We start from the raw sequence: 12,015 nt of genomic DNA, 5'->3' as shown, positions 1-12,015 counted from the left end.
AAAAGGACCAGGCAAGTAAGTGATGTGAAAGACCTCTGCCTGGGACCCTGGAGATCTGCTGCCGGTCTTAGACGATACTGACTTTGATAGACCAAGGGTCCATCAGTATAAGGCAGCTTCATGTGTTCATATGCTCCATTTCAAAGAGTAGATCCAAGCTTCCAGGGTACTGGTGGATAAGGTCAAAAACACTGAGAGTTGTAAAGCAGCAGCTAAGAGACCAATTTATTAATTAGTCCCGGCCCAGAAGTATCTGGCTGTCGCCGACCAGGGCCTTTTCGGCTCTGGCTCCGGCCTGGTGGAACATTCTGTCAAATGAGACCCGGGCTATGCAGGACTTAGCACAATTTCACAGGGCCTGTAAACCAGATAGGGTTACCAGGTCCCTCTTTGCCACGGCTGGGGGCGGAGCCTGGAGAGGGCGGATCCTATTCCGACACTCTAACCACTCAACCATGCTGGCACTCAGAACACAAGAAGATGCCTTACACTGAATCAGACCCTCGGTCCATCAAAGTCAGTATTGTCTACTCAGACCGGCAGCGGCTCTCCAGGTTCTCCGGCGGAGGTCTTTCACATCCCCTACTGCCTGGTCCTTTTTTACTGGAGATGCCAGGGATTGAACCTGGGACCTCCTGCATGCCAAGCAGGTGCTCTACCACTGAGCCACGGCCCCTCCCCTCAGAAAGGATGACAGCCAGATAACACATACAGAAATCTTTTGACCGTTGAAAGCATAGCACATAATGGTAAATGCAAACCGATTCGCAAGCACAACACATTCCTATTGTTCTTTTGATTTAAAACTGCCAACTTAAAGCCAATTCACAGTGGGTAGCCGTGTTAGTCTGTCTGCAGTAGTAGAAAAGGGCAAGAGTCCAGTAGCACCTTAAAGACTAACAAAAATATTTTCTGGTAGGGTATGAGCTTTCGTGAGCCACAGCTCACTTCTTCAGATTCTTTATCTGAAGAAGTGAGCTGTGGCTCACGAAAGCTCATACCCTACCAGAAAATTAAGGTGCTACTGGACTCTTGCCCTTTTCTATAACTTAAAGCCAAGCGTTGCTCTGGCTGCTTCCTTTTCTTTTTATGCTCTCTCACTGGCCCACGATGCTTGACCCAAGGGGCTCTTCAGCTACCTCCCCCGCAAAAAAAACCCCCTACTGACAACAGACCATCTTTCACCCCAATGTGAATACTCCACCCCTTCCCCCTTTTACAAATCATCACACCCTCTCTGCAAATCCCTGTTGCGTTCCAGAGGTGGGTTTTTTTTTGCCGAGCCAAATGAACAAGCATTCCTGGGACTTTCTTGGATGGAAAGAGGAAGGGCGGTGGGAAACGAGCGAGCCAACGCTTCGTTTGCCCAAAATGTCTTGGCGCGAGACCCTACGGCAGATCTTGGCAAAGCCCCCGGGCTCCATCAAGACAAGACGGCTTCCCTCAAGCGGCTGCGAACAAGGAAGAGTTCAAAAGGGTGGTCCAGACGGCCGGGCAGAGATGCCTCTCTTCAAAGCCGGTGACCCGGAAAAAGGAAGACGGAGGAGAGAAAAGCAGCCTCAACCGTTTGCCACAGTAACCGAGCAAAAGGTTCAGCGGGGTCCCAGACTACCAAGTGTGGCCTCAGCCATCATTCTTCTGAGCCTGGTGCAAGCTAGAGACACATTTGTCTCCCCACTCCACCCCCACCCCATAGATATAACCTCATCAGCCAGAAGGGGAGGGAATCTATCAATGACTGGGGGGAAAGGACTATCATGAATAGCGTTGACAAATTTGTGGGAAATTCATGGAGATTTGTGGACGGAGCCTAGGAAGGGTGGAATTAGGGGAGGGGAGGGACCTCAAACAGGGTTCAATGCCGTAGAGTCCACCCTCCAAAGCCGCCATTTTCTCCAGGGGGAACGGATCTCTGCAGCCTGGGGATCAGTTGTAACAGCGGGAGATCTACCGACCCCACTTGGTGGTTGGCAACCCTAGTGCCACACCTAAGATTTATTCCCCCCCCTCAAAAAAAAAAAACACACGCCCTGATGGATGGCCCAGGCTAGCTTGATCCCGTCAGATCTCGGAAGCTAAGCAGGGTGAGCCCTGGTTAGTATTTGGATGGGAAACCACCAAGGAATACTAGGGTTGCTGTGCAGAGGAAGGCACTGGCAAACCACCTCTGTAAGTCTCTTGCCATGAAAACCCCAAAGGTACAGTTTGTTTTTTGTATTTCTAGTAGTGTGTGATTCTATATTCCATACTATTGTCCTAGAATACAGCATTGTTCTTTGCTAAGTTAAGAGCCTGTGCTGTTCTTTTGTATTGATGTGTCATTTATACAGTGCGAATAGTTTTAGTACCTGGAGGTTGGCAACCCTACACACACCTCTCCATTTGTAACTTGGTTGGGGAGGGCATGGACTCCACCTGGACAGGTCTCAGCCCTGCCTAGCGAGGAAGGTCGCCGCAGGTCATTTCCGTCATTATAAGTGAGCCCAAACTGGTTTTGCTTACAGTGATTTGCTCATTTGTACATGGCTGATTTAGTGTGGGTGGAACACCAAGTGCTCTCCCCCAGCCCTCTGCAAAGTGAACAGAACGATTTCTGGGAGGGAGAGTGAAAGGGAGAAACCTTTTCAGAACATACAAGCCACAAGCATTTATGCCTACATTTCCCATTTGAAGATTATCTGGCTAAGCTAGCTTCAAATGAGGGGAAGACACCCAAATACCATGGGCTTCATGTTTAAGATCCCTGACAATATTAAACTGACTACGTCTTTTCCCCTTTCTAGCTGGATAAATATGTTCTATGTTCAACCAAGATCAAGTTAATTCATGCCATCATATTTCCTATTACTATGTATGGGTGGGAAAGCTGGTCAATGAAGAAAGCTGATAGGAAGAAAGTAGATTCCTTTGAAATGTGGTGTTGGAGGAGATATCCTGGACTGCCAAAAACAAAAAAACAAATCAGTGGGTTGTAGATCAAATCAAGCCTGAACTGACCCTAGAAGCTAAAATGACTAAACTGAGGCTGTCGTACTTTGGTCACATTATGAGAAGACAAGAGTCACTGGGAAAGACAATCATGCTAGGAAAAGTTGAGGGCAGCAGGAAAAGAGGAAGATCCAACAAGAGATGGATCAACTCTAAAGGAAGCCATGGCCCTCAGTTTGCAAGACCTGAGCGAGGCTGTTAAGGATAGGACGTTTTGGAGAACACTGATTCATAGGATCGCCATGAGTCGGAAGCGACTTGACGGCACTTAACACACACACATGATCATTATGGGATTCACCTCTCAGATTCACTCATTTAATAAGCTGTGTGTGTGTGTTAAGTGCCGTCAAGTCGCTTCCGACTCATGGCGACCCTATGAATGAAAGTCCTCCAAAATGTCCTATCTTTGACAGCCTTTAATAAGCTAGGACTCTGGAATTCAATATTAATTATTATTTTAGTGGTGGATCCTTGCACTGACAAAGGTAGCCTTGACTCTTAAAGGTTTATGCCCCCAAAACCTTGCTGTTCTCTAGGGTGCTATAATTGGACGCCTATCTAGCTCACTGACTAATCTTGTGTCTTGGATCTTGTCTTGCTCTTCTGCTATGTAAAACTATGATGAAGTTTAAGGAAACACACAGGATCTTCTGTGCACATTCAGCAACATTTCGCTTGGAAGCACCAGAATTCATTTCCCCCAAACCAAAAGAGAGTAATGGGAGTCGAAAGTTATTTGACTGGGGCAGGCTTCCCTACTGTAAAGATGTAACTAAGGCAACACGACCACCCATAAAATTTACTGCTAACCTCACCCATCATTAGAGGTCAGCAAGGAATAATGGGGAGCGGTTGGGATTTTTAAAAGTCCTTTTCCAGTGGGCTAAAAACCGCTATAAGGAGCCCCGTGGCGCAGAGTGTTAAGCTGCAGTACTGCAGTCAAAAGCTCTGCTCACAACCTGAGTTCGATCCCGACGGAGGTCGGTTTCAGGTAGCCGGCTCAAGGTTGACTCAGCCTTCCATCCTTCCGAGGTCGGGAAAATGAGTACCCAGCTTGCTGGGGGTAAAGTGTAGACGACTGGGGAAGGCACTGGCAAACCACCCCGCAAACAAAGTCTGCCTAGAAAACGTCGGGATGTGACGTCTCCCCATGGGTCAGGAATGACCCGGTGCTTGCACAGGGGACCTTTACCTTTTTAAAAACAGCTATGGGGGAATTGCCACGAGGCACGTAACCGTAACTGGAGAATTGAACCACCACATCTGTGTTAAACCTTTGTTTATAATAACCAAAATAAAGAATACTCTTTTGCTGTTCCAGTATGACATGAAAAAAGTTACCGCATATATTTTAAGCAGCACAAACAGCTATTAAGACAAAATATTGTCGAAGGCTTTCACGGTCAGAGTTCATTGGTTCTTGTAGGTTATCCGGGCTGTGTAACCGTGGTCTTGGAATTTTCTTTCCTGACGTTTCGCCAGCAACTGTGGCAGGCATCTTCAGAGTAGTAACACTGAAGGACAGTGTCTCTCTGAGAGACACTGTCCTTCAGTGTTACTACTCTGAAGATGCCTGCCACAGTTGCTGGCGAAACGTCAGGAAAGAAAATTCCAAGACCACGGTTACACAGCCCGGATAACCTACAAGAACCAGCTATTAAGACACATTATATATTGACATATAACTAGGGTTGCCAACCTCCGGGTACTAGCTGGAGATCTCCTGCTATTGCAACTGATCTCCATCCGACAGAGGTCAGTTCCCCTGGAGAAAATGGCCGCGTTGGCAATTGGACTCTATGGCACTGAAGTCCTTCCCCACCCCAAACCCCGCCCTCCTCAGGCTCCGCCCCAAAAACCTCCCACCGCAGGCGAAGAGGGACCTGGCAACCCTACATATAACATATACACACACTTTAATTACAATATATAATGTCTGTTTAACAAATCTTAAGTCTATAAGTGAATATGAAGTGGTTCTTTTCTTTCTTTCTTTACAGAGGCACCTCACTGGAGCCACAGGTGACTTAATAAACAGTTTATATGAAGGTTTTGAAGTTCTTATCTCTTCCTTTTGCAAGAAGAATTTCCAAAGGCAACAGTGGTAAAGGAGAGAAGACGACTTGGCAGCCTTAAATAAAGTCGTTTCGCTATCACTCCCAAGGAGTTTTAGCTTTTTCAACTCTCCTCCTGAAAAAAGCTCAAATTGTACTCATAGTATTAATTCTCGAAGGCAGTCACATTTCGCTGCTTCACCTTTGCCAAAAGCTTCGTTTATGTCAAACCCTCCATGAGGCTCACATAGAGGAAGACTAGAGCCACACTCTTGCGGCACTGGTAAGAGAAAATAAAGCTGGGAAATTTCACTTGGGGCGAAAACGCATGGTTGCTTTATCCTGCTTTAATCCCTGTTTCAGCCAGGATTCAGCCTGGATCGAACGCATGCGTTTCGCCTAATGTGCGTTCGATCCTGGCTAAAACAGTGATTAAAGGAGGATAAAGCGACCATGCGTTTTCGCCCTAGGTGTTGCTATACACTTCAGCTGTCCCCATTTACCAGGGACAGATCTCATTTTCTGATCTTAGAAAACCACAGCCTTTTTTGCTTTTCAGGGATGCCTTGTTTAAAAAAATTCGAGTTATCATCCATCGGAGTCCCCTCCCCTCCCCGGCGCCTCTAGAAATTACATCTCACAGGGGAGGCCTCTCGTCTCTCTGACGGTGACCCGTGCAAATGCCTGTGCGCGAACATTAAACCCCCGCGCAGCGCACTGCCCGGCACAGTCACCTCCTGCAGAGGCCAAGACGTATTTTGAAGAGCTGATAGCACATTGCAAAATAATTATAGGCCTCTCTCTTAAACCTTTAAACGCAAATGAACAAACTGCCCCCTTGGGCTTTTAAAAATCGGGAAAGGACAGGCTACTTCACAGGATATGGATGCCGGGGTGCGCAGATTGCTACCAGGGTAGAGCCTTTGGCAAGAAGTAACAACAGAGAGACGGAAAGGGAGGTGGCGCACGCAGTGGTCCTCGATCTGAAAATAGGGGTGCGCTCCTTTTGTCCACTGTGAAATGTTGGTAGAGGTGTCTTTGCAGAGTACGCTCTGCAGCAGAAAGAGGTGGTAGAGTCCTGAAAGGGCAGAGATGACTATACTGCTTTCAGATGGCGGCGGGGGGGATGCAGTGTACATCATTTTTGAATGTTATGTTTCAAAATGAAAGAGATCCACGCAATTCAACTAGGTTGCCAGGCCCCTCTTCGCCACCGGCGAGAGGTTTTTGGGGCGGATCATGAGGAGGGTGGGGTTTGGGGAGGGGAGGGACTTCAATGCCATAGAGTCCAATGGCCAAAGCAGCCATTTTCTCCAGGGGAACTGGTCTCTGTCGGCTGGAGATCAGTTGTAATAGCAGGAGTCCTCAAGCTACTACCTGGAGGTCAGCAACTCTAAATTCAATCCATACCCATCACAGAGAAAGCACCTGGGGAGGAAGGGGTTTGGGGATGGGAGGGACCCCAGCAGGGCACAGTGCCATAGAGTCCGCCCTCCAAAGCAGCCATTTTCTCCAGGGGAACTGATCTCTGTCGTATGGAAATCAGCAGTCATTCTGGGAGGTCTACAGGCCCACCTGTAGGGGCTGTGGCTCAGTGGTAGAGCATCTGCTTGGAGTGCAGAAGGTCCCAGGTTCAATCCCCGGCATCTCCAGTTAAAGGGACCAGGCAGGTAGGTGATGTGAAAGACCCCTGATTGAGACCCTGGAGAGCCACTGCCGGTCTGAGTAGACAATACTGACTTTGATGGACCACGGGTCTGATTCAGTATAAGGTAGCTTCATGTGTTCACCTGGAGGCTGGCAACCCCACACAAAGGGGGAGAGGGGACACATGGGTGGCTATTCCAGCTGAGTTAATGAAAGAGGGCAGAAAACATGAATATGACATTTATTTGCTCGCCTACACTTGTAAAAAGCAGCCCGTCCCACCCAAAGCTTCCTGTCCTCCACATGAACCCATTTAATACTTTTATGATCTAAGGTAAGGCCAGCCCAAGTTCACAAACACCCTAAAGGGCTTCAATCGCTTCAAAAGTGCAGCCCTACAAGGCCAGAGGCCTGAACAATCACCATCTACCTCTCTTAGGTTCGCCAGGTTCCCTCTGGCCACCAGTGAGGGATGGGGGTAGGGTTGCCAGATCCAGGTTGGGAAACCCCTGGAGCTTTGGGGATGGAGCCTGGGGAGGACAGGAACCTCCATGGGGTCTAATGCCATGAAGTCCACCCTCCAAAGTACCCATTTTCTCCAGGGGAACTGATCTCTGCCGTCTGGAGATGAAATGTCATTCCGGGGGATCCCCAGGTCCCACCTGGAGGCTGGCAACCCTAACCTCTCTCAAGGTGCATAAGAATGGCCTCTTGATAGATCAGACTGGAAGTGCTACCTAACCGAACCGTACTGCTTCCTACAGTAGCCTGACACCCACAACCAAGGCAGGACGATCACAACCCTGCTCAGTCATTTGTCCTAGGCCTCTGGTATTCTGCCTCGGTACTTGGAGGTTTCCTTTCTGCTGGTATATCTGTCTTCTTCCTCAGAACCTGTGGTCCGGGCTTTTTAAAAAAGCCACTTACTGATATTAGGAAAATTTTTCTAACAGAGCGGTTCTTCAGTAGAACAGGCTTCCTCGGGAGGTGGTGAGCTCTCCTTCCCTGGAGGTTTTTAAGGAGAGGCTAGATGGCCATCTGTCAGCAATGCTGATTCTTTGACCCAAGGAAGATGATGAGAGGGAGGGCATCTTGGCCATCTTCTGGGCATGGAGTAGAGGTCACTGGGTGTGTGGGGGGGAGGTAGTTTTGAATTTCTTGCATCATGCAGGGGGTTGGACTAGATGACCCTGGTGGTCCCTTCCAACTCTATGACTCTGTTCTATGACCCCACCATCTTTTGAGACAGGAAGTGCCATAAATTAAAGGCTAGACGTATCCCTACACTGACCCCAGCATGCAAACACACCACCTTTAAACTCAGCCAGCTTTTGAACCTCTGTCAGAACAAAGCATAATTATTAAATCTCTGTGCCAGATCAGGCCAAAGATCCATGGAGCCCATCATCCTCTTTCCAACAACAGCAAGCCAGAAGCCGCCATGAAACCCACAAATACCGTTCCTTCCTCTACACAGAGGTATGCTGCCCATGCACATGGAAGTTCCATTTAACTGTCACAGTGAATAGCTACCAATAGATAGGGTTGCCAGCTCCAGGTTGGGAAATACCTGGAAGTTTTTGGGGCGGAGCCTGAGGAGGGCAGGGGTTGGGGAGGGGAGGGACTTCAATGCCATAGAGTCCAATTGCCATTTTCTCTAGGGGAACTAGCAGCTGGAGATCAGTTGTAATAGAGGGAGATCTCCAGCTACTATCTGGGGGTTGGCAGCCCTACCAGTGGACCAGTCTACCATAAGTTTATTTTTTATATCATTGCCTGCGGGATCAGACCAAGAATCCATTTAATTCAGCTTCTAGGGTGGGATCCTGCAGATCTGTTCCTCTAAAGGTGGCCGTTCTCCTGGTAGAAGACTGTCTTGCCTAAGGGGAAGGTTCCTCGCAGCAAAGGAAAAGCACCACCATTAACATCTGTAGGATCCAGCAGTTGCTAGCAAAATACTTCCAGGAAGCGCCCAAATAAGGCTCCCTCGCTTTATCCCCAGCATGTGGTATTCAGAGGTAGACTGCAACTGAACCTAGAGGCTTTATTTATTAATTAAAACCTTTATAGTCCGCCTTCCCCCGTGCTTCAAGACGGCTGACAATAACGGTTGAAAACATGTTCAGTTGAAAACCAAAAGGCAAATAACAAACCCCAAATCTCTCCCTCCTCCTTAAAATAGCCTGCCGATTTGGACTGCCTCCAAAGCCCTGGCAAACAGGCAGGCTCCATTTCATTTTCATGGATATATTTTTTTATTATCATTGACCTAGGTTATTACCAGTTAGAGAACTGCCTGAGGTAGTTTACAATTGGTACACATGCAAAGCCATAAAGGCAAGAGATTAAAAAATCAAGAGCAATAAATCCGCAATTTCAAAACGAGGGTATGGATTAGTTCTAAATGGCCCTTTGGAACGAAAACCTTTTTAATAGTCTTCAGAAGGCCTGATGTACGGGACCTAATGCAATTCACAGGTTATGATAGAAGTCCACAGTGAACAGAATTTCTACCTGAAATTTTAAAGAATTACTATTAGAGTTAAGTATACCCTTGATCCTTGACATTTTGTGGGTAGCTCCGTCTCCTGCAACAGCCATTCTGTACCCACAGCCCTGTGACCAATTATCAAAGGTGCCCACAGGGTCAAAAAGGTTGGGGACCCCTGGGCTACGGAGTTTCAAAGATCTGGGGCAGCTACCAACAAGGGCTGCTTGTGGGTCTCCACCTGGTGCGTCTCAGCTAGGGTTACCAATAGGGTTGCCAACCCCCAGGTACTAGCTGGAGATCTCCTGCTATTACAACTGATCTCCAGCCGACAGAGGTCAGTTCCCCTGGAGGAAACGGCCGCTTTGGCCATTGCACTCTAGGGCATTGAAGTCCCTCCCTCCCCTCCCCAAACCCCTGCCCTCCCCAGGCTCCGCCCCAAAAACCTCCCGCCGGTGGCAAAAAGGGACCTGGCGACCCTATGCATGGGTCATGTTTCCTAGTTACCAATCTCTAGGTAGGGCCAGGAGAGCTCCTGGAATTACAACTAATCTCTAGACTACATAGATCAGTTCCCCTGGAGAAAATAGCTGCTTTGGAGGGTGGACTCTATGGCATTATACCTTGCTGAAGTCCTTCCCTTCCCCAGGTTCCACCGCCAAAATCTCCAGCAGTTTCCCAACCTCGAGTTGGCAGACCTAGACTTCAGAGAGCGGGATGGCACAGAGGGTTGCCAGCTCTGGGTTGGGAAATACCTGGAGATTTGGGGGTGGGGCCTGGGGAGGGTGGTGTTTAGGAAGAAGAGGGACTTTGGCAGGGTATAATGCCATAGCGTTCACTAGGGCTGCCAACCTCCAGATGCAGATTCACCATCCGCTAGCATTGAATAGGCTACAAGCCTCGCTCTTCGGATTGTATGTTCTGGGAATTGTGACTGAACGTCGTGGGATTGCCTGCATCGAACAAGCTTATGGACTCTATACCGGAAACCTATCTTTACGGCACCCCTTGGACTTTACTCAACCAAATGTTTTTTGTTGAGGCTACTTTGTATTCAATTGGAAATTGTATATGTACTTATTCATCACCATTGTTCATGTTCACATGTTCACGTGCTTACATGATATTGACTTCATCTGTTTAAGCAGCAGTAGCTTTGTTTTCTCGCCATAAGTGCCTGCTTTTTGTTGCAAAACCTCCAGGTAGTGGCTAGAGATCTGCGATTACAACTGATCTTCAAGAAGCAGCAGCGTTGGTTTTTATATGCCGACTTCCTCTACCACTTAAGGGAGACTCAAACCGGCTTACAATCGCCTTCCCTTCCCCTCCCCACAACAGGCACCCTGTGAGGTAGGTGGGGCTGAGAGAGCTCTAACAGAGCTGTAACTTGCCCAAGGTCACCCAGCTGGCTTCGTGTGTAGGAGCGGGGAAACAAATCCAGTCCACCAGATTAGCCTCCGCCGCTCATGTGGAGGAGTGGGGGAATCAAACCCGGTTCTCCAGCTCAGAGTCCACTGCTTCAACTGATAGAGATCAGTTCCCCTGGAGAAAACGGCCCCTTCGGCAATTGGACTCTATGGCATTGAAGTCTCTCCCCTCTCCAAACCCCACCCTCCTCAGGCTCCGCCCTCAAACTCTCCAGGTATTTCCCAACCCAGAACTGGCAACCCTAGCGTCCACCCTCTGAAGCATTTTCTGAACTGATCTCAGTCATCTGGAGACCAGGAGTTCTCCGGCCCCTACCTGGAGGTTGGCAACCCTGTCTGACAAGCCTCAGACAACCCTGTCTGACAATTCCTCGGATCCTCTTTCCATCTAAACCAGTGGTTCCCAACTTTTTTTTGACCAGGGACCACTAGGACTTTTTTGTTCGGTGCAGGGACCCCAAGGTGCAAAACAAAAATTCTGAGAATTTGAAAATAAACTTTAATCATAACTGTTAGTTAAACATTAAACTTAGAATAATATTTGAATATATATATATTTATAATAGAGAACTTTTAATTGAAAATATTAATTTATTATGGGTTTATAACTTTGTTTCGTGGACCTTAATTTAGTTCTCGCGGACCCCTGGGGGTCCATGGACCCCCGGTTGGGAACCAGTGATCTAAACTCTTGGCCATCAGTAGCCATGAAGACCAGAAGGAGTGCTTTGTTTGTCCGATGCAGGACAATCCATTTTATCGGGCGCCCCTTGTTCCCTCTCCCTAGATCTCGTGTTATGAGAAAAGCAGCGACTGCTGATAACGTTATACTCCCTCACCAGGAAGTGTGTGTGTGTGTGTGTGCACGTGGGGGGGAATCAAATGCTCAAATCAAACAAAACTGCTCCATTATAAATACTGACTGTGATCTCTGGGACTAGCTGTGCAAACAATGAAGAGCTCTGCAAACTGCTAACTCCAGCAATTCTCGCTACAGTGCACACAGACGAGGGAACAAAATCCAGGCGGGCCCAGCAGCAAAAGAAACGTCTGGGAACCGCCATCAGTGATCTTGGGGCCCGGTTTCAGGCCCTCTACTCTTTCACACGTTTCAAGCGTCCCAATTCTCATCGGTATCTGGTTGGCCACCGTGTGAACAGACTGCTGGACTCGATGGGCCTTGGTCTGATCCAGCATGGCTTTTCTTATGTTGTTATGCTCATTCCAAGGATTACTGCCCAAGGTTTCTACTACCGATATTACACACAGCTGGAAGACCGCCTGGTTGTATGCCCATATTAACCTTCTCTGCCAGAGCCTCTAATTCCATTGCTATAGGCAGTAGATTCAGGACTAGGGCTGCCAGCTCCAGGCTGGGAAACACCTGGAGCTTTTGGGGGTGGAGTCT

General features: G+C 48.2%; 1 protein-coding gene and 1 non-coding gene across 2 annotated transcripts in view; one reads left to right on the top strand and one right to left on the bottom strand.

The window, feature by feature from the left end:
- IGSF9 (immunoglobulin superfamily member 9) overlaps positions 1-12,015 on the bottom strand; it is an 86,790-nt gene that overhangs the window by 55,282 nt on the left and 19,493 nt on the right. The window lies entirely within an intron of this gene.
- Positions 6,626-6,697, top strand: TRNAS-GGA (transfer RNA serine (anticodon GGA)). The gene has a single exon. It is a non-coding gene; the product is annotated as a tRNA-Ser (tRNA).

Source organism: Euleptes europaea, chromosome 7, assembly GCF_029931775.1.
Source record: "Euleptes europaea isolate rEulEur1 chromosome 7, rEulEur1.hap1, whole genome shotgun sequence".
Taxonomy (NCBI): domain Eukaryota; kingdom Metazoa; phylum Chordata; class Lepidosauria; order Squamata; family Sphaerodactylidae; genus Euleptes; species Euleptes europaea.
This window is presented reverse-complemented; position numbering and strand designations above follow the sequence as displayed.